Below are 23,925 nucleotides of genomic sequence, written 5' to 3'. Positions count from 1 at the left end.
TCTGACATCAGGGCCTGTGCTGTTGAGACCAACTGCTGCTGGAGTACCATCGCACTCCATGGTACTGACTCCAGTTCAACAACAGCAACATCAGGGGAACCTCTCAGTGCTGTTAACACTGGAGGCATATGCAACAGCATGTAGTCTCCTGTGCGTCTCAGTATCAGACTCTTTAGTGGTTCAGGAGACGTCTCATCTTGTACCTATAAACCTTTAGACTGTATAGGATTTACCTGCAGGTAGAGTGCAACTTTCAGTGTTGTGGACAGCTTTGGATCCTCTGCACCTCCTCGCCTGGTGCCATCGCAGGGCAAGCCTTGTGTGCTTTTTTTGGTACCATCATCCCCAGAGTATTTACTGTGCCCCCTGATCAGGTGAATTGGGATCATCCTCCAGATTGGAGGCTGGCTCATATTTGTCTCTTTTGGGATAGGAATCGGCACTCTCTATCCAGGGGTTTTCACCCTTGGTATCCAGTAGAGGTTCTGTGTTGGTCAGGGGACACGGATCCTTGGTCTGGAAGAAGATTGAGGTCCAGTGCCCTACCGGTGGCCCTGTTGGAACTCGTGGGTTTCCTGCCTTCTTCCAGATCCCTGAGTAAACGCCAGGATAGTTCGCATTAAGAGGCACATGAAGTCTCTCCATTACTGAATTGGGTGTCGAGTAGGAGCAAACTGCCCTAGCAGGATCTCTGTCAAACAGTTAAGGGACGTTCTACCACAGTCTGCTCTGTGTTCTTTCTTCTCATTCCCTGACAAGGTGGTAGTGTCTGGTGTGTCCTCACCTCTTCAGGATGATTACAGGGTGTTTCAGGACCTGTTGAAGAGGGTAGCTTCCTCCCAGGACGTACAAGTGGCGGTAGTTCAAGAGAGCGCACATTGATTGGTGGACATTTTGGGTTCAAGAGGGCCCTCTGAAGTAGCTTTCCCCGTAAACAAAGCCATTATGGAACGCCATCTTTTTTACCACGCCATCTTTTTTACCACCCACTGCCAAAAGAACTGAGAGTCAAAGAAATTATTTTACCCCAAAATTGAGAGGTTAAGAAACTCTTATCTTTTTGGTAGCAAAATTTATTCTACTGACAGACTATAATTTCATATTTTGAACCAGCAAGACCTACTGGGAAGAGTGTTCTTAGATTTTTCAGACAAGTTACTGGAGGATGTCAGCCCAAGAGTTTCAGGCAGTAGTGGATGAAGGAAAGCTGGATATTAGGCCCTCTCTTCAGGCTGCTTTGGATGGGATAGGCTCTATAGCCAGGGCCATAGCATTTGCTATAACAATGCACAGGTGTTCACGGCTTTAGTTGTCTGGTTTTCCGCAGGAAGTCCAGTAGACTATCCAGGATCTCCCCGTTGAGGGTCCGACCCTCTTTTCCCAGCAGACTGTTAAGCTCCACAGTCTCAAGGATTCCAGTGCTATGCTGAAGTCTTTGGGTGATTTATACTCCACTTCCTAAAAAGAAGCAATTCAGCCCTCAGTCATTTCACCATTGCCAGGCCTTTACCCCTAGACAACCTGACCAGTTTAGGAGAAAAGTCAAGAGTCACAGGAGGAGACCACCACCTCCTCATTTTTTGTCTGTAGTGAGCTCATCCAGACAGCCTGAGAATGCCGAGCAGTCTGTTTGACTGACTAGTTGAAGATAGCTTACCAGTTTGCTTTATGCCAGCTTCTTCTAGCCCTGTTTTTTTCTAACAGGGTATCCCACTTCCTAAGTGCTTGGACCTATATTATCACCAATGAATGGTGGAAGCATGGTGGAATTGGGATATACCTTTCAGTTTTATTTTTATTCCTATCCTCCTTCCCTGTCTGTCTTCAGGGACCCCCTCATGAGAATATCCTCCTCCAGTTTGGAGCCAGAGAGGAGATCCTTCATCTCCTCAAAGGGAAAGGGTTTTATTCATGTTACTTCCTAATTCTGAGGGCTAAAGGAGGTTTCAGATTCACATTAGACCTGTAAGAGCTAAACAAATATATAAAGAAAATCAAATATCACATGGTCATCCTAACATCCATTATCTCCTCCCTGTCTCCCAGCAACTGTTATGCTGCCCTTAACTTGGGGGACACTTCTTTCCATGTTGCAATCCATCAAAGCCTCAGGAGTTTTCAGAGATTTATCATCAACCAATCCCACTGTCAGTTTACAACCTGTCCTTTGGCCTATCTGCAGCCCCATGTATATTTACAAAATGCGTGGAGGTGGTGGCTGTATTCCAAAGGAAACCAAGAGTTCAAGTGTTTCCATACCTGGACGACTGGGTGGTGGGGTCAGTTCAAGAGCAAGGTAGAATTCGGTGTGTCCAAGATCCAGTCCATCCTCAGAGTGGCCTCATGTACATATGGGTTTCGGCATCCCAGGCTTTATCTCAGGAAGTCACAGTTTTTATTAGGTGTCAAGCACACACACATGTATGGTGTTGCAGTAGGTTCGGAGCATCCTAAACATTTATATTTACCCAAGGTCTGAGATGGTTTCAGGGAATTGGCAGCGGGCCGTCCTTCCATCTAGTTGCTGGGGAGTGCCAGATCCTTGCCCAGAGAAAAGCTTCCTCGGACTGCTCCGAAGTATATTCCTTTTGTTCTCATGGTACATTAACTCTCTGTCTCATCCTCACATTGTGATTAGAAAAACTGCAAATATGTAGCTGTTTGGCCTTGCCTTCTCAGGGTCCTAAAAATTATTCCTAGCCATGTGATATTTGATTTTCAGCTAGCGGTGGCTGAACACACAAGATAGCTGACTGCTGTACTGTGGGGTTACACACAGGAATGTCAAATTTGGGGGTTACATTATTGGTTTACTCCCCAATTCGTCACTCACTGGACATGTTGGTTTGAGTGCTCACAGCAGCCTTAGCCTTCTTGAACTGGTGGGTGGACCCAACCAACATATATAGTGGAATTCCTTTCATTCTTCCACAACCCACGTTGACTCCAGGTACAGACTCTTCTTCCCTAGGTTGGGGAGCCCACCTGGCGAATCTGCAGACTCAGGGTCTCTGGTCTGGCCAAGATTTAGCTCTCCACATAAACATAAGGGAGTTAAGAGTTAATAGTCTAGCTTGTCACGTTTTCCTTCCCCACATCAAGAGAGAGAATTTACTAGTTTTTACTGATAACACAGCAGTGAGGTTGTACATGCCAAGGGAGGTTGGGTCTTTTATGCCAAGTGGCAATACACATTTGGGAGATTTGTATCACCAAGATTCACCTCAAAGCCTCCCTTCTTCTGAGTGACCAGAGTAGTCTGGCAGACCGCTTAAGCAGATCTTTCACCAGTCATCATGAGTGGTCTCTCTGGCCAGATATAATGAGACACATTGTGTAATCAGAGAATCCATTGCTATCATTCCTCCTCCTTATAAGGCTATAACTATTATAACCCAAGCATTCTCGTTGAAATACATTCAGTCTGCACTTACTTCCTTTGTACTCATCATACACATGCAGAAAATAGTGTCTTCATTTTATTTTAAAAAGTTTTATGCAGGATGTTTTTAATGTAACAGATGTACTCTCTTCACCAGAAGTGCTGGATATAACCATATCATATTTATGAAAATGATGATTTCAGAAGTGTCTTGCTTAAAGAGTTTTACTGGAAGAAAGATTTAAGAGATTCAGCAGTTCTTAAAATAGTTTTCAAAATTTGCTTCAAATAATAATTAATCCCCAAATATATATATTCTTCCTTGGAGCAACAATCAGTTTCTTGCCTAGAGAGTGTTTAGTCAGATGAGTTACAGTGCCTTTCTTCTACTTTGTAGCAGTCATGTATGTATTTGGGAAAAAAATCAGTGTTCAGGTAGGATAAGTCTACACTGCAAAAAAAAAAAAAATACTGTGGCAACAAGTCTCAGAGCTTGGGTCAACTAATTTGGGCTCGTGGTATGGGGCTAAAATAACAGTGTAGAGTTTCCTGCTCAGAGCCTGGGTTCTGAGATCTACCTCTCTTCTGGGCTTTATGCAGAATGCCTTGAATAAGAGATGGCAGCTATAGATTCAGCACTGAGTTTAGTATGTATTTTTAGCAAATCATGAAAACCTTATCTGATCTCTGTGGCTTAGCTGAAATAGGGAAATTTTGGCAGTATATTGCCTAGTTCTACCAATCTTCTTCTTGTCACCTGGGGAGCTAAGCAGTAAAAGTTACCAAAAAAAGAATAGTATCTAGAGTTACACATATTAGAATAAAATTACAAGGGCTATCAGTACTCAAGCTTCTAGTCAGAAACTGATCACCTACTGGTGTCAGGATGAAATGTTTCCCCATTTTCAGAAGAGCAGTATACTTGGTAATATTATTAAAATATAACTTCATAACTTAGAACTCAATGCACTAGTCTAGAGGTTCTCAAACTGTGGTCCGTGGATCACCAGTGGTCTGCGAGCGCCATTCAGGTGGTCTGCGGCTAGTTCCCTCCAAGGTGTGTGCCTGGGCAGCCACACATGAGAGAATGAAGGGCCAATTTTTCCTATGTCCTGATCTAACCAGACATTGGTTAATATACCCAACTACACCATATAGGATAGATGAGATGTTGGAGTGGAGCTGGGTGCTATTAACGTAATAAAGGCACCATTAACATGTCTCTCCATTAACCCCCTTATGTCATCTTATATGCATTCAGCAGGATGGATGACAAAAGCAGAGCTCTACATAAGATCCCTCTGGGCAGAACAACAATTGCTGAATACTGCCCTTTGGGTTCTCCCAGAAAGAAAGAAGTAGAATCAGTCACCTGACCCTAGCATCCACTTATATTAACATCTGCAGGTAGTTCAGAAAATGAAGATAGCAAATATATTGAACAGTTTTAGTGAGGATACTGTATCTTAATTCTTTGCCAGAAAGAGATAATTGACCAATGCAACAAGGGCAGTGTGCATACCATACCCAAGTTTGAACCCAGTTTAACCAAGTGTCAAGGAAATCTGGGTCCTTCAGATACTGTGGGAGAAGTGTCTACACACCCTCCTCAATGTAACTTAAAGAGGAAGGTTTCAAACAGGTTTGATAGTTGGCTTGATTTGTCCACATTGAGTGAATTTTGGAGCAGAGGCCATGGAATTGCTTCCTGGAAAGGCAGCTAGCATACTCCTTTGTTGAAAGGAGTGAATAACACTTTCCTCCAACAGTGAGGGCAGGCCTTCCCTATGAGTTTTCTCCAGGCAAGGCATGGCACAAACATTAAAAATTAGAGAATAATTGTGCTATCTGTATGTGTGCCGAAAGTAGGTCCTGTCTTAGTCATAATCTCATACAATATGATGCACTCTATCAGATACATTTTGGGGGAAGGCATCTATACCTGAGATCAAATATGAATAGCATAGGTGTACCATATGTTAAGAATATATTTTAAGCCACCTGAATAGGTTTAGTATTTTGACCTTATTAGTCAGTGTTTTATTTTGATTGCTTGTTCTGTTTAGTACATTTGTGTAGTGAGTATTTAAAATATATTAGATAAATAGAAAATTCAAGATCACTTTTAGACTTATGGTAGTTTACAAATTATAAATATATTGGATGTATGCTGGCAATAATATTCATATACTATATTATCTGTTCTATTGTCATTTGCAAAACTCTGCAGTTTGTTGTTAATTCTTATTCACTTGACTGAAATTGGTACCTAAGATATTCAAGGTGTATTACAAAGCAATGATATTGATACTGGTAATACAGTGGTATTTTTGGAATGGCAATTGCCATTATGCACTTATTAAAAGACTGTAGTGTTTCCATCTTGGACATTAAAGTCAGTTTTAATGAGAATAAATATTGATCATGAAAGTAATTTGTCCTAAATCTTTTTGAAAAGTGTCTTAGACCAATTAAAATTTGACCAATATCTCATCTGAAGAATGACATCTTTTACAGTTCAGTATCTTCCTTGCCAATCCCTCATTATATTTTAAGGATTATTTCTGTATTGTATTTTTTTTTAAATAACTTGTGGAAGGACACTAAAATATGTAACATAAGTAATCTTCTGTCTAAAACCTAAATCAAGGCAAAATCTTGTTTAAATTTGATATTGGAGTATTTGAAAAGTAATTGATGTGAAAAATTAACTAGGAATATTGTAATACAAGGTATTATTATGATTATGAAGTGTTTATGTATTTTGCAAATGTGATGTGAAACAGACAGTTTGGGTGAATACTTTGCAACTGTTAATTATAGCGTTCTATTTTGCTTTTTTTTTGGAGTGGAGAAATAGCTCATCCACAGAATTTACATTAGTATTTTTTTTAATTATGATTTGAGGTAAAAGGGGAATTACCGCTAGTTTTTAGAACATAATTGTTATATTTTGAATTACTAAGTTTTTGTCGAAAATATAGTTTTGATTGGCAAGTGCTGCCATAGCATTAAGATAAAGTGATTATCAAAATATACATATTAATTTTCCTTGTAATATTTGTTGCCAATTACATTATCAGCTGAATACCAGATTTCCTTGGTAGTTTTGATCCAGCTGTTGTGTCAGCACTACTGATCAGACGCTTGTTGGTGCAGATATCCACAACTGTCTTTTGTTTTTCTATGCGGGAAATGTTCTTTGCCAGCTTTATCCCTGATATGTTTTGCTTATCTGGTATAGCGTGTGTATTTTAGCTTTAACTCGGTACTCTTGTAAATTTTGCTTTAGACTTATCTGTGCCATAGGACATTCATCCTGTGTACAGGTACTTGTACTGCCTTTATGTTCACTGTCTTGTGTTCACACAGAAAGTATTAATAGATGAGACTATTCTATAGCAAGTGATGAAATAAAAATAGTCTTCGTTCCTCTTGTGTACATTTATTTAGTAAGAGTGTAAAGGTTACTGTATTTTTACATTTAGATACTTTAACAAGTAAGGTATTTACACTATAAAGAGCTATGTTTATTATTATGGAGATATCACTTGGAATTCCATAGTTAAGGCCGTGTCTAGACTTTCACCATTAACTTTTTTTCTAACTTTTCTAACTTCTAATAGGATGAAACAGTTTGAAAAGTTTTGGGGCTGTAAGTTAGTTCAATCTTCTGCCTACTCCTTTATACAAGCTTTTATGAATAAGACTTTGATGCTCAATTCTGAGTGTAAGTTGATGGGTGGATAAATAGAATCATTATATGCTTGGTAGCTATCGTGTTATGGGAAAAAGTTAAAAAGTTGTTTGGTTTGGTGTTTAATTGTTTTGTTTGTTGGTGTGCATATATGAATTGGTATCAAAGTTGATGTCCAGTTGGATTACAAAATGTTACTGTGTGTATTTCATAGTTTATAATATTTGGGTTGTTTTAAATAATTTATGTAATGGTACACTTTCTTTGGAGTTGTATTTAGCAACCTTAACTGTTTGCTGACAGTGTTTTAACATGGATATTTGTTGTGTGCTAAGTTCTAACAATGTACACATTATGGTAAAGTCACAAAATGAAGACAGTCTCTATGCCAATTTGAATTAATATATTTCTAACAAAAACTTAAGTGTCATATTGTAGATAATTCCAAAGTGATTATGATTGCTTATTTTTCTTAGCTAAAATCTGGAAAAGTAATGTAAAATGCAACATGCAGCTGAGTGCTGTGGGAACACAGCCATGCAGCACCTTCAGCACAGTACTGGCTGGTTCTACAAGTTTTACAAATGCCCTACCTACAGTACTGATAGACCAGCTGCCTCAGCCAGCTGTCTAATGGTTCATCAGATCCACTTTAGCACCATTTAAAAAAAGTAAATTCCTTCCTTCCTTGCTGTTTTCTCCATTGGTTGAACGTAAACATTCACAGAGAGACTTACCCTACTTAATCATATTTTTAAACTCTGATCACTTTAGTTATTGGATTTTTTTATTCCCACTCTCTGATCTTTTGTCCCCATCAATAAACATTGTAGTTTGTAGCAAGTCATGGTCAAAAATAGTACATATTACAAAACCAACTGCAAAGATGTCAGCTAACCACATACACTGTCTGCAGTGTAAGAAATTTTATCCTCTCAAATAAAAATAAGTGCCAGTGGAGTTCATATACCCTCCCCTACTTTTTAAAAGGCCTTCAGCTAATTGCTAACCTAGGGTTACCATATTTCAGCAAGCAAAAAAGAGGACGGGAGGAACCCCGCCCTAGCCCTGCCCCCGTCCTGCCCTGGCCCCGCCCCTGCCCCTTCCACTCCCTCCCACTTCTGGCCCCCCTCAGAACCCTCAACCCTCCCCCCGCTCCTTGTCCCCTGACTGCCCCCTCCTCAGACCCTCCCCCCACCCTAACTGGTCCCCTAGGACCCTACCCCCTATCTGTACCCTGAGTGCCCCAATCCTTATCCACATCCCCACCCACAGACAGACCCCTGGGACTCCCACGCCCCATCCAACCACTCCCCACCCCCTGACAGCCCCCCCCAGAACTCCTGACCTATCTAAACCCCTCTGCTCCCTGTCCCCTGACTGCTCTGATCCCTCGCCCCACCCCTGCCCCCAGAACTCCCAACCCCCCCCTCCCGCTCCTTGTCCCCGACTGCCCCTTCCTGGGCCCCCTGCTCCTAACTGCCCTCCAGAACCCCATCCCCTACCTAAGCCTCCCTGTTCCTTGTCCCCTAACTGCCCCCTCCTAAGATTCCTCCCACTCTAACTGCCCCCCAGGACCCTACCCCCTACCTGTATCCTGACTGCCCAAAACCTTATCCACAGCCCTCCCAGAAAGCCCCCCCCCCAACTCCCGACCCCCCCGTCTCTTGATTGTCCCCTCCAGAACCTCCCTGCCCCTTCTCCGACTCCCTGGCCCCCTTACCCTGCCGCTCCTCCCGGCACGCTGGACAGCAGGGGAGGAGGAGCCGGGGAGGAGCTCCAGACTGCCGGAGGCGATCTGCAAATGCAGGGAGGGAGGGAGGGAGTGATCTCTGCTGCAGGGGAAGCGGAGGAGGGGCTCTTTCCGGCTGTCGGAGCCCCATGTATGTGGCACCATCCGGCCAGCTGCCCTGTTAGCCGCGCGTGCTCTGCATGGGGGGGGAGGGAAGTCCGGACATTTACAAAACCCCCCCGGACGCTATTTTTAGCTCAAAAAGCCGGACATGTTCGGGGGAATCTGGACGAATGGTAACCCTAGCTAACCAAGGTGTTTACCATGGCAGTCCTGTCAATTTCCGTCAGGTGAAGGATAGAGGTGCATATACACTCAAGCCAGTACATTACAAGTTACTCTTTTAGCAACAAGGAGGAGGTTTCCATTTGCTGCTTCTGACTGCCCTATTTTTTCCCCCTCTAGTGTATCTATTATCCTCAACATAAGCTGTACCGAGATATACAAAACCTCATCATGCTTCTGTAACGTGGCTGGATTCTTTCTTGGATGCACCCCATTGGTCCATATCAAAATATTGCAGGGAGATGCCAGCTGTTGATTTCTGTTGACTAGTTGCAGCTTGTGCTGCTCATTAGCTCCACCCTGGAAGTAAGGGAGGGAGGAGCTGTGTTTTGGACACTGGCTGCTGAGGTCTAGTACAGAGAGGTCTTTGTAGAGAAACCCAAGTAAAAGCTAAGATTGAGGTTTACATTTTGTGTGGGATGGTTTTTTTCCCCTTTGGGTTACCAGTAAAAAGAAATCCCAGGAAGGGAGCCTGTTTGCACTAATAAATACAGTGTATTTAGATCCTGTTCAAAGCAAACTAGAAACCCTACCTCCTTATACCATCGTAGTTAGGAAGGGAGAAGAGTCTGAATTCATTACTACTCTGGTTTCACTTGAAGCCTTTAATGCTCTTATTTACTATATCTGATTGATGTGTTTTGATCAGAGAATACATTCAGGTCTGAGAAGCAGATAGTTTGATATACTTTGTTTTGTCTCTTTTCATTTTTTTTTATGCTTGTTAGCATCCTGCCTGCTGGCAAATATTGATCTAATGGATTCTGTGGCATGTGACCATTTCATTTAGGTGAAGCTTTTTTCTTGTTTTTTTGCTGTAGTGTCTTGATTCATATATATTTTTATGTGATAATATAAGAGATACTTGTTAGCCTACAACAGTGTTTTCCATATCCGTTATAGTCTGGTCTTTTATTTTTCTGCTGCTTGTTCCTCTTTTTGTGTGTTGTTTGTGTTCATTGCCTTGTCATTTAAGTACTGGGTGCCTCTTGAGTCCTCCCTTACAATTCCTGGATGCAGGCAATCTCCTTTTACCTTTTTTTTTTTTTTTTTTTTTTTTAAATCAAGTTTTTGTGCGACTTCATTTCCAGTATTTTTTTTATTTTTTGTCCATTAGAAAATGTTTTGCTTTCTGCCACGCTTGTGATCTTCTTGATCCACCCTTAATTTTTTTTATTGAAGTCAATCTGTTTCGCAGCAATAATTCTCTCTTCTGTCATTAGTTGCTTTATTGTCTTTTAGGAAGTCTGTAGTTGCTCACTGACTTCTGATAATTCATCATTTTGTTACATTTTATTTTTTTTCACTTTTTCTCAAAATCCTCCCTTTCCCCCTGTGATGGGTCCCCCCCGGGGTGCCACCTGGAACTGGGGTACCATTGAGTCCCCCGACTCACAAGCCTGGGCTTCCTCTCTCACTGTGCTGCTGTGACAAGCTGCAGACATGCTTCTGTTCCTGCACTTCCACCAGCATAGACACAGGTAGGGACACACCTAGCTGCAGTTACATGCTGGCTCCCGGACTAGCCTCTGCACAAACCAACAGTAGAAAGGCTAAACCCAAGGTAACTTTCAACTCCACAGGCACGCACTCCCCTCTGGAGCATAAACCCAAAATTACACTGTCTTGCGCTGCACAGGGAACGGCACAGCTGTAAGCTCATAGAGTTTGGGCTCCCCCGCCCAATGTGGAGGGGAATATGCAACAGCCTTTGGCCCTTGAGCTATGATTCCCCACACGCGTCACTCCAACTCACTGGTTTAGGTAAAGCAAAAACAAGTTTATTAACTATGAAATATAGATTTTAATTGATTATAAGTGATAACAAAGAGATCAAAGCAGATTACCTAGTAAATAAACAAAAATGAAAACTGAGTTTAACATACTAGAAAGATAGGATTTGAATTAACAATCTCTCATCCTGATATATGATAGAAGCGGGCTGCAGATTATTAAGGCACAAGCTGTACTTGCTTTACAACAAGGTCTTTCATACACAGGCTAGACATCCCTTTAGCCTGAGTCCAGCACTTCCCCCAGTTCAGTCTTTGTTCCTCAGATGTTTCTAGGAGTCGTCTTCTGTGGTGAGTAAAGAACAGCATGTGATGTCACTTCCTGCCTTATATAGCTTTAACATATGGCGGCAACCATTTGTTTCAAAACTTGGTTCCCGGTCTGGTTTGTGGAAAAATACTGACATCCCAAGATGGAGTCCAGAATCATGTGGCCTGGTCATATGTCCTCGTAGAGTCATACCAGCCATTACGTACAGGCTGTGTGGAGTGTTCTCAGGAAGGCTCACCAGGTGGGAGATAAACTTGTCCTAAGGCCTATTGTTCTCCCTAATGGCTCATTGCCCTGAATAGGTCCTTCCCAACCAGCTATCTAGACTGAAAGCATCTTGTCTAGTGAGCATTACCCAAGGGTAACTACTTTTGAAGTACAGATACATAGTCAGCATTGATAACTTCAGATGCAAAAATTATATATGCATGAAAATAGGATAATACTATTTATCAAATAATAACTTTTCCAATGACACCTTACACGACCCGTCTTGCATAAAATACATCATAATTCTGCTATAATCATATAATAATAATAATATCACTATGAAGAATATGGGGTGCAGTGTCACACTCCCCAGTTCTCGAATCTCTTATAGTTTCCGTTTGGTCTGATAAAGTTACTCATAGACTTTAAGGCCAGAAGGGAACATCATAATCATCTAGTCTGACTTATCTGCACATTGTGGACCACAGAACCTCACCCACCCACTCCTGTAATACAGACCCTTAACATCTGGTTGAGTTACTGAAGTCTAAAATCTTGATTTAAAGACTTCAAGTTACAGAGAACCCACCATTTACTCTAGTTGAAACAGCAAGTGACCCATGCCCCACGTTGCAGAGGAAAGCGAAACCCCAAGAGGGTCTCTGCCAATCTGATATGGGGGACATTCCTCCCCGACCCCAAATACGGTGGTTAGATGCTGAGTATGTGGGCAAAACCCACCAGCCAGAAGTCTGGGAAAGAATTCTCTATAACTGGACACCCTCCTCCTCTAGTGTCCCTTCTCTGGCTTTTGGAGATATTTGCTAATAGCAGTCATGAGCAAGCCACATGCTATTGTAGGCAATCTCATCATACCATCTCCTCCATAAATTTATCAAACTCAATCTTAAAACAAGTTAATTTTTTTCACCCACCACTCCTGTTGGAAGACTATTCCAGAACTTCACTCATCTGATGGTTAGAAACCTTTGTCTAATTTCAAGCCTAAACTTGTTGATGCATCCTAGGATTGCAATAGCCCTTTTCACAGCTGCATCACATCGGTGGCTCATAGTCATCCTGTGATAAACCAATACACCCAGGTCTATCTTCTCCTCTGTTGCTTCCAACTGATACATCTCCAGCTTATAGCAAAAATTATTTTTGTTAGTTCCTAAGTGCCTGAGTTTGCATAATTAAATTTCATTCCCTTTCTATTACTCTAGTTTCCCACTTCATCCACATCTTCTTGTATGATATCCAGGTCCTTTTCTATATTGGTAGTTGCCTCCCCCCCAATTTTGTGTCATTCACAGATCTTATTAGTGCACTCCTATTTTTCATGCCAAGGTCATCAATGAAAATATTAAATAAGATTGGTCCCAAGACCAATCCTTGAGGAACTCCACTAGTACCCTCCCTCCAGCCTGACAAGTCACTTTTCAGCATGACCCTTTGTATTGTCCCATTTAACCTGTTCTTTGCCCACCTTTCAACTCTCAAGTAAATTCCCACCTTCTCCAATGTAACTAATAATTTCCCATGTAGAACTGTAACAAAAGCTTTACTGAAATCCTGGTAGATTAGATCTACGTCATGTCCTTTGTCTAGATAATTTTAGTTATTTGCTCAAAGAAAAAGATCAGTTGGTCTAGCATGACCTACCTTTTGTAAAACCATGTTGTATGTTATCCCACTTACTTTTTTACCTCTATGTTCTTAATTACTTTCACTTTCAAAATTTGTTCTAAGACCCTGCATGCTACTGAGGTCAAAGTAAAGGGCCTTTAGTTTCCCGGATCACTTTTCGCCCCCCTTTCTTAATTATAGGTACTGTGTTTGCAGTTCTCTAGTCATAGGGTATGACCCCTGAATTTATGGATTCCTTAAAAATCCTTGCTATTGGACTTGCAATTTCGTGTATCAGTTCCTTTAACATTTTTGGATGGAGAGTATCAGCCAACCCCACAAATTCGGTCCCATTAAGATGTTTGAGTTTGGTTTCCACCTCAGATGTGATAATTTCTTCTTCCATATCCTTGTTCTCATTAGCCACCCTGCTATTGCTCCCAAGCTTCTCATTACCTTTATTAAAAACTGAGGCAAAGTATTTAAGTGTTGGGCCATATCTAGATTATCTTTAATCTCCACCCCTCTCCTCAGCACTTATTGGTCCCACTTCTTCTTTCTTTGGTTTCTTTTTATTTATGTTGGTGAACAACCTTTTACCATTGGTTTTAATTTCATTTGCAAGGTCCAACTCTGCTTGGCTTTTGGCAGTTCTCACTTTTCTCCCACGCTTTCTGACCTCCAAGAGGTAGCTTTCCTTGCTGATCCATTTCTTCTTCTGTTCTTTGTAGGCTTTATGCTTTCTCTTAATAACCTGTTTGAGATGCTTGTTCATCCAATCTGGTCTGCAACTCTTCCCTACCAATTTTTTTCTCTTGCTTGGGATTCAGATAGTTTTTCTTCAAGTAGATGCAGCCGTGTATTCCACTTTGGTGGTATGTGTGTGTGTGCCCAGGGTGCCAGAGTTGGAGAATTTTGCCTTGTAGTACCAGCATGAGGTGGAGCATGGGCCTCTTTCTCATAGTCCTTCCCCTGGCTATATGAGGCAGCACTGCCTCATCCCCTCCTCAGTTCCTTCTCACTAACTATGGCTGAAGTTGGAGCTCTGTGTGGTTCTCAAACTCAGTCTTTCTCTATCTTGTAGTGACTTTTTTCTAGTTGTATATAGTTAGTTGGTACTTTTAGTGTTGGTTAGATTTAGTTGAGTATTTCCCTGGTGAAACCTCATCAGGGTTTAAATGTTGTCTGCCATGAGGGGGAGTGATCCCCAACAGCGTTCCCCATATTCGGTGCTTGTTGTGCTTGGGTGCGGCCCATGTTGAAGAGTGGTATTTGATTTGTAAATCGTTCACGGAAGCGAGTCAGGTGGCTAGAGACCTTTGCTTAAAGCAGCTACTCAAACAGACCATGCAACCTGTTTCGGCCTCAAGGCCTACGTCGGATCAGAGGTCTCCCTCGGGTTCTGAGTGCTTCCATTTTACACTCTGGAGCAGGTGCCCTCTCCAAAGAGACAGAGAAGAGCTGCCCCCCAATGAATACACCGAGGAAAAGGTCACATAAGACCAATCAAGAGAACTTCAGGTCTTATGGAGACTCTTCTCCTCCAGAAAGAGTGTGGATTGGCACAGAGTTAATGTTGCAGGAAGAAGCAGGTCTCTCAAACTGCTCCCTAGAACCCACGGGAAGGTTAGAGACCTTATACCATCAACTCTGAGTTTGGCACCAGGGTTTCTGTTGAATCTGGTACTGATAAAGGTGATGCTGGCACTGGCTGTTTCCACATCGTTGGCATATCAGGCATCAACAGATCACATCTCCCTTTCTGTCCTGACTTCTGTCTTCGTTCTGGACTTTGCCAGAGCTATGTTGTTTATAGTCGCATTGGATGGGTGGGCTGCTGAACCTTTGGGTCCATTGGCACCGAACCCAGATGTTTCCCTTTTGCAGTCTGTGGAAGTGGGACCGGTGCCAGACTCAGCACAAGGGACCCACTGTTGTGTTCGGTGCTGCCAAAGTTACAATGGTGGCACTCACCGCCCTCCACTTCAGCACTGTCCTCTACTTCAGCTACTTTGCTTACACTACTGACTTTGGGCATAATGCCACTCCTGGCTCCAGGTACAATGGAAGCATACTGGGTGCTGGTGATACCATTTCTATCATCAGCACCAATCCTCCCTCATTTTGGGCAATGGAGGAGTTGGATCAGCTACTGGCACCCTCAGAGCTGGCTCTACCAATTTATATTGGGGGAAATTAAAGCCTCCTATAATCACACAATTCACAGCAATATTTATTTCATTAAAAATATTAGAGGTCCATATCCAGATTGGAGCCTGGGGGTCTGTAGCAGACCCCAAGCATTATCCCAGTGGAGCCTCTGTTACCTTTTTTCACCAAAGTAATTTTGACCCAAACAGTTTCTGTTTTATCCATTCCATCCCTTCTAATTTCTTTACAGTCAATCTCATCATAATACATAATATATGATGCTATTCCACCATCTTTACCTTTATTTTAGGCTTTCCTGAACAGCACTTACACTTCAATATCCATGTTCCAATCATGACTACTATTCCACCATGTTTTTGTCATCTCTATAATATCTGGTTTTACTTCCTGTAGCTTTAGTTCCTCCATTTTGTTATCCAGTCTCCTTGCATTGGTGTACAGACATCTTAATTGTTTCTGCCTGGCTTTATCCAGATTCCTCACCTGATTAAACAGGCATTTTACTGCCAGTATTGTCTACCTGACAGTTACTGTCAGTAGTATTGGCACTATGTCTCTGCTTCTTGTCTATTCTCCTGCCTTCTGTTGTTCCTTGACCCATTTCTGTATCCTCTTTTACTTGATTTTCTTCCCGCTCAATATTTGAATCAGGCATGGAGATTACATGAGCATCTCCAACCATCTCTCCCGAATTCCTAGTTTAAAATTATTTTATTCGGTTGTGCCAGCCTCCATCCCAGAAGTCTGTTTCCTTCTGTACTCTGGTGGAGTCCATTCCTTGAGAACGTACTCTGTCCATGAATGCTTCCCACTGGTCAAACATCCAAAAGTGCTCCTTATAGCACCATTGCCCAAGCCATCTGTTGATCATCATAATCTTGTCTTGCCTTTGCTCTCCTCTTCTAAGGACAGGTAAAATCCCACTGAAGATCACCTGAGCCGCCATTTGTTTAAGCATCTTCCCCAGGCTGGTGTAGTCTTCCTTGATGCATCCCAGCAAGGCTCTAGTAGTATCATTTGTTCCCATGTGAAGGACAATCAGTGGATTCTTTCCTGCTCCCATTGGGATCCTCTTCAGCCTCAGATCCACATCCTGTATTTTAGCTCCAAGTAGACAGCACACTCTTCAGTTCTCCTAGATCAGCTCTGGTGACAGGCTTGTCAGTTCTTAGTAGGGAGTCCCCAGTTAAGTACCTCATGTCTCTTCTTAGTGTTAGAACAGAAGGGGGGGGGAAGGCTGGAGAATTGCAGTTTCGGGCTGCAAGGCTTTTTGTCTTCTGTTCTCATTTGCAATCTTCTGTGAGTCATCCTCTGTCCTTGTGGGGCTTCAAACTCTGTCTGTCTCCATTGTCTCTTCCCCTCTGCTTGTAGAACTACTTGTTCTTCTTCACTTCTTCCTTCTACTGTCTGCATCTCTCCTTCGTTTCTCAACTCAGCACACCTGTTCCTGAGCTCCATTTCTCCTTCATTAGCTGTTCTTTTCCTCTGCCTTGTTCTCATAGTCCTGTGCTTCTACTGCCACTTTTTTCATCTGCAGGTCATGAGGTTTCCCTTCAGTCTTCTCTCTTCTTTCCTCCAATCCCCTTCAAAATTCAACCATAGTTTCTAGCTGCATCTCCAAACCTTGGATGTTCTCTTCCATCAGATCTGTCAAGCAGCACCTCATACAAACCAAGTACTTTCTCCAGAATAATGTACATTCTACAGCTTGCACATCCAGTCATCTTCATTGTCTCTCCATTCCTTGGGTCACTGCCACTGCTGCCTCTTTAGCTGTCATAGCCTTCCCTCTTAAGCTCCTGCGGAGAAGTGAGGAAAAGAAAAACCCATAAAAACACCACACACACAGTCATCCAAACTCCCACTCAAATTCCCCTGTTTTCAGCTCTGTTTGGCTCCTGTGCCACTGGCTGGTTGGTTGGTTGCTATTATAAGAAGCTCCACCCTCTAATCAAGGTTCAGCAACTTCTGGTAGCATAAACTTGTTTGCGTTCATGTATCTCAGAAATACTTCTTCTTTTAACTGATTCGTTCCTGTGTTTAATTTATTACCAAGTTTATTTATTGTTCCATTCTATGCATCCGAAGAAGTGGGCTGTAGCCCACGGAAGCTTATGCTCAAATACATTTGTTAGTCTCTAAGGTGCCACAAATACTCCTATTCTTTTTGCAGATACAGACTAACACGGCTGCTACTCTGAAATCTGTTACCAAGTTTAGTTGTTCTTTCCTAGTCTTCTATATTTTTCTGTCCTATACATTTTTGTATTCATTATTCATTATTTTGATTTGTACAGTATTAGCCTCCTATTTCTTTGAGTTTTTGTAGACTCCCATGATTTTTAAATTTTATTTTCAGAAACTGAATTTATATACTATCGCCTCTCTGGGAATGACTCTAAAACATTCATGATGTCTTTCTACTCTAACTCCTTTCTCAATTGATCTCCCCTTGAATCTCCTGACACTTTCTTACACTACTTCTCTTCTTTCCCCATCTGCCTGTCTGTATCCTAGTTAACAAATCCACCATCCTTCCAATCACTCAGTATCACAACTTCGGGGTTATACCCAACTCTCCACATACCTATCCTTGCCAAATCTTGTAGCTGCTTCTCTGCCATTTCTAAAATCTGCTCCTTTATCTCCAACCCTACTGCTAAAATTATGTTTCTTTTTTGCCTAGGTAAGAGCCTTACCTCATAAACTCTCTTAAGTCAAGGAAACTAATTTGGCTCAGACGAATTTTAAGAGTGTCCTGGATCGAACTTACTTTATTTCTAAAGTATTAAAGTTACACCATAATGTGACAATTTTATTCCATTGAATATTCTCTTTTGAAGTAAGTTACTACCATAACTTTTGCATTTTGATCCAATTTACTGTGGTATAAAACTTTATTAAAGCACTTACTGGCAGCATAGTTAACCTTGAGAGGAGCGTTCAACTGTTACGTATTATCTGTCTGGACTCATATACAAACATAGCTACAGTGCATATCAAACATCATTGACCATCTCAGTAATGTGGTTCTATTCTGAAAAGTGTTCCTTATGTACAATTTGGGACATAGCTTCTTGTTGCCTGTGTAACTAAAAAAATGTCACTTTCACATGTCAGAAGCTAGGTGAGAAACTGTCTTTTGAGCAAAGTTTTGGGGTAAAATAGCCATGATGTTACAAATGTGTATTATAAAGACTGAGGATCTAATTTATTTTGCAGAATTTTTACTGCTGAAGATGATGCATGAAAATGAAGGAACATAGCTTGATTTTCAGACATCAAATTAAGTTTGCAGGAATAAAAAAAACCCTTCTAGCTCATTACTTGCAAACTAAGAAAATTTGATAAAGAATTATTGACACACAAAATATGCCCCCCCGCACCTCCACAGTAGATCTTTTTAATTGGTTTTGCAGTCTGACCAAAAATTGACAGTTCTCTGAATTTTGTTATAAGCCAGAAGTAATTTTCACTGTCAAGCTGCTTTTCATTTAGCAAAACTTCTGTTTCTAAGAAGTTGCAAGCCAAGTGAGCAAGTGAAAATGCGATTGTGACGGGTATGATGACAGTTTGGATTTTATAATAATGCATTCATTCTAAGATGTATTTATGAATCTCATATATTTAGATAATTTGCAAGCTATTTAAGAGAGGAAACTTAACATAGAAAAACTTAACGAAGTAGCAGGAACTGGTGCAACCAGAGAAGTGTATTCAAAGTTGTGGTCGTTGTCCAGTAAATAAATCTGCACCCTTTTGAAAGGTTATCCAAACAACTCTCAAAGCTAATTCTCCATTCCTGGCGCTCACTCTCTCTGTCCAGGCTTGCATCTCTCTCCATCTCTTGCTCTTTCTGTCATCCTTCCTCATGGATGTCCTGCTGCCTCTTTAAACAATACATGGCAAAAACAGGATCATCCACCAGTATGGTGAAATACTAGAACTTTGCTGAACTGAAGTGAACCATCTAAAAGATGAAAGTCAAATTTAAATTGCACTTAATACTTTTGGCAGAATTTCACAAAACTTGGGAATTGAATAAATTGAAACCGAGTACCTGGAATTGTATAAAAATGTCCAGTTCTGCGATGAAAATGACACAAAGTGGGAAAAATCAGCATTTCATCCTGCATGGTAGCAACAGCAAAGCACATTAGCTGTCCTGTAACTGGGGATAAAATATTGTATTCTGAGTTTACTACTTGTATGTAATTCACACTTCCTGCCACAGAAGTCCTGGTAGTGGCTGTACAAGCTTCCCCATAGAATCCTGCCAATATTCATCATTAGGGCCCTACCAAATTCACAGTCCATTTTGGTCAATTTCACAGCCATAGGATTTTGAAAATCGTAAATTTCATGATTTCAGCTATTTAAATCTGAAATTTCATGGTGTTGTAATTGTAGGGGTCCTGACCCAAAAAGAGTTGTGCGGGGTTGTGCTACTGCTACCCTTACTTCTGCACTGCTGCTGACAGCGGCGCTGTCTTCAGAGCTGGGCAGCTGGAGAGTGGCAGGGATCACATGGTATGGTATTGCCACTCTTCCTTCTGCGCTGCTGCCTGCAGAGGTGGGCCCTCAATCAGCAGTTGCCACTCTCTGGCCGCCCAGCTCTGCAGGCGGCAGTGCAGAAGTAAGGGTGGCCTGGTATGGTATTGCCACCTTTACTTTTGCGCTGCTGGTGGGATGCTGCCGTCAGAGCTGGGCGCCTGGCTAACAGCTGCCGATATCCAGCGACCCAGCTCTGAAGGCAGCGTAGAAGTAAGGGTGGCAATATTGCAACCCCCCTAAAATAATCTTGTGACCCCCCCCTTCAATTCCTTTTTGGGTCAGGACCCCCAATTTGAGAAACACTGGTCTATCCTGTGAAATCTGTATAGTATTGGGTAAAAGCACACACAAGACCAGATTTCACGGTCCGTGACGCATTTTTCCTGAATTTGGTAGGGCCCTATTCATCAGTTTTGACCTAGAAGGTTCATATCTGAGGGGCAAATGGAAGTTCGCTCTCCATACTCATTCATTTCACATGGGCCACTAGACTGCTTTTGATCATTGCCAGTTTGACTTGGAATTAAATAAGGGCCCTACAAATGAAAGGCTCTGTAATGCACTGGCAATCCCTTGAGCTGTACAGTACCCTGACAAAGTGTATTCTGCTGTAATTTATGCTCAGCCTTTTTGTTTCCCTGAGTTTGATGTCTCAGATCATAAAGACATACATTGAAACTCTTTCAAAGAATTGACTATAGGAAAAGAAAATAATCCAAGCTTAATAAAATCAATTCAGAATGTAAAATTACGGGATATCTTGCTATATCTACTCTATCATTGTCAAATAGGAATTAAGCCTCGTCTTAAAAAAAATTAACGTAGTCATATGCAGGCTTGATAGAATTCAATGTTTATTTTTTAGAGTTTTGACAGACAACATTGATGTTTATTTTAAAGCATTTTTTCTATGTCTATCTATGTACATCTCCACACTTTGCAAAATTGTGGATTTTAAGTATTTTGGGGGTAGGGAATTTATATTGACATATGTTTTTACAGTTGTGGGAATCAGACAATAGGAATCAGACAATGGGGATTTCAGGCAATACTTATTTAATCTTCTTCTTTGTATGACTGATGTACTTGTAGAACAACAACTATAATTTTACATCTAGGTTAAGACAGGAAATTGCATCAGGAGTAGCAGAGTTTATCGCTGTGATGCCTCCTTCATATTTGTGAATTGGGCATTGAGTTGTTATAGTTTCTATGGTCTGTTTTGGTTGACCACAGTTGCACACTGAAGAGCTTTTAATATTCCATTTGTGCATCAAGTATCCACATCTGCCATGGTTTGTGTGGATGTGGTGTAGGGTTGCCCATAAACTTTGTGGCAGATTGAAGCTAGAGAGCTTCTGCTTTGGGTCTTTGTTTGTGACTTCTTGTAAACTCCATTTGACTTTCATTATTTAATGACAGTAGACATTGACATTCAAAATGTTAAAGCTTTATAACCATTAAAATACAGATTTCCAATGTTACATGTCAAAATATACAAAATGAATATCCTAAATCAAACTCTAAATTCCCAAGCAGCATTATTCTTACTTTACCTTTCTGTAAATTTCAATTATCAATTAAAATATTTTTTCATTGGTTTGTGTATATACAGTGAAATTGGTGATTACTGACAGTTATCAATAAATATCTGATCCTTCCGAGCCTAAGCAGGTACTATTCAGTTCTCTAGAGTGTTAGGTTTTGTCTAAATAGTTAATCCATAAAAGTTACATTTCTACTGTACTGCACATATGAATAAAAACAGCTCTTGCATGTCTTTCAAACTAATTTAGGCAAATTTTGAAAAATAATGGTAAATTAGATGGGTCTGAAGACAATAGGACCATAAAAGCAAACCTCAAAAATACTCTAAACGTAAATTACCTAATTAAAAAAAAATTACTTTAAAAATACACTTTAAAAAGTAGTCTCTGTACCTTAAAAATAATGATTTCCAGTTTTAGCCTAATATGTTTGAAAATTTGACTTTTGATTTAAGATCAGGATTGCGCAGCCTTTACCCTTTTTTTGTATTTGAACAATATCTTCCTGTTGTGTAGTTATAAATGTAGGATAAAAATTGCCTCTTACTGAGAACAGATGTCTATATAAATCATAATGTTATCAGCTTTGGTGGTGGTAGTGGTGGCAATTATGCATCATTTCACAGCAGATTATTGGCTGCTGATCACATTTTCAAGTACCACAGGTATATTAGTAGCATACAGTTTGACAAATTACCATTTAAGAACTGTATTTTATTACATATATAATAATTATCTTCTGCCAACCATGCAAATTCAATCTGAGTTCTGAATATCAAGCTATGATCTTTTTTCCTTTTTCGTCACCATCACTAATGACAATTTCAGAATCTAGAGCTCTGCTAATACCTGATTTTTTCATTTGCTGGCAGTTCTGAAAAATAGAAAAATAATTTCAGTTCAGGTTGTCCCCTAAATGCTGCAGCAACTTGTGTAAGAAAAATTCTGAACATTAGCTATTCTTGTAACACGTAAATAATAGTATTTTAATCATACCCAAGTGATTCAGAATATGGACCCCAAATAGTTAATTAAATCTTAACTTTTACTGTCAAGTTATTCTGAACGTTCTGAAACACTGTTTTTCTGAATTCAATGATAGTTTCATTGACAACATGCTTTTTTATTAAATGTTTGGTCACTTGATTCAGAACTGCTGTAATTGACTTATTTTCCTCTCCTATCTGATCACTCTCAAATGTTGTTCTGTATTGTTTATGTAGCCCAGTGGGATAGCTTGCCTTTATTTTATTTACTGCTTTGCATTATATTCAGCAGTAATGCAAGAAACGTACAGGCCTGTATGCTGTAAGACATTAGCTTCAGCAAGTTAACATAAGGCTTGAGACCTCTGCACTTTGAATGGATAAACTTTGCACAACTAAACAGCCCAATAGAAAACCCCAAGTATTTGGGGAGCTGAAAATAGAGTTTAAGGGGCAGTTCTGACTACAGGTTCATGAGTCAACCACAGAAGTGTCCTGGCAACGAACTGACGTACATAACAGGTATATGAGATACATCTAAGGCTAGCCTGCTTGCTTGGCTATGTATCTTTTCTTATAAGTTTTTTGTTTTCTTATGGGTTTCATTATTTGTTTTATTATAATAGGTTTATAGATTTATATTAGAGTATATTTTGGCTGTAACACAAGGGACCTGCAGGTCATATCCTGTATGTTGAGCGAAGGCAAAGTTAGTATACGTATGTTTGGGACTTTTCACCTAGATGGATGGTGATGAGCTAAAGCATAAGGTCCATATATGGCTGCGACCTTTAACATATAGGATGCGTTAAAGCAGGTTGGCATTGGGGCTTCCCTAAGTTCATACCCTTTTAAACTTAACAGGTACACCACAACTTGGAACTTGGAGAGAACCGAAATAACCAGTTAGGATAGAAATAACAAATGGGATACCTAACCATGAAAGGGCCGTGGTAACGAATGGATGTATATGATAATAAGTTGAGATCACTGATATACTAACCTATAGGAAAAAAACACTCCAACATTAGTAAGGTGAGGAAATACAAATAAGGAAAAGGGGGAAAATCCCCTACTGAATATGCACCAAACATAGTGGTGTCAGTGTAATGTATTATAAAAGTGGTATCCCAGCCTAGGGGCAGTAGGAGAGAGATATGTAGTCCTTGGGAGGTGCCAGAATGATGGCCACTGGTGATGATGGGGAAGGTAAGGGTGAGGAGGAAGATGATGGCTAAGATTTCAGATGGTGAGAGTATATGGATGTGCAGATGTACATTCTGTAGTATGACAGGTTTCAGAGTAGCAGCCGTGTTAGTCTGTATCCGCAAAAAGAAGAACAGGAGTACTTGTGGCACCTTAGAGACATAAATTTGTTAGTCTCTAAGGTGCCACAAGTACTCCTGTTCTTCTTTATTCTGTAGTATCTCTATCTACCTTACTGAGTTGGGGTGTTTGCGACTGTGCGAAATGTATTAATAAACTATATTTGTAAATATAAAAGAGTTCCTATGCCATGAGTGTTGAAATTGTGCACTTTGGGGTTCCCAGCTATATAATAATTTGAATAATACTGGGCCTGATCTTGGGGCAAGAACCTTTCAACC

General features: G+C 40.8%; 2 protein-coding genes across 15 annotated transcripts in view; both read left to right on the top strand.

Moving 5' to 3' along the window:
- The window catches only part of SNX29 (sorting nexin 29), a 497,538-nt gene that overhangs the window by 164,501 nt on the left and 309,112 nt on the right, over window positions 1-23,925 (top strand). The gene's annotated exons all lie outside the window — the stretch shown is intronic.
- The window catches only part of LOC135973815 (uncharacterized), a 1,510,190-nt gene that overhangs the window by 1,220,435 nt on the left and 265,830 nt on the right, over window positions 1-23,925 (top strand). Inside the window, exon 3 of the mRNA XM_065558894.1 lies at window positions 5,462-5,665. The gene's annotated coding sequence lies outside the window, so the exon portion shown is untranslated. The remainder of the gene's footprint in view (window positions 1-5,461; window positions 5,666-23,925) is intronic.

This window comes from Chrysemys picta, chromosome 10, assembly GCF_011386835.1.
Source record: "Chrysemys picta bellii isolate R12L10 chromosome 10, ASM1138683v2, whole genome shotgun sequence".
In the NCBI taxonomy this organism is placed as follows: domain Eukaryota; kingdom Metazoa; phylum Chordata; order Testudines; family Emydidae; genus Chrysemys; species Chrysemys picta.
Note: the sequence above shows the minus strand (reverse complement) of the source record. Positions and strands in the feature narration are given on the sequence as shown.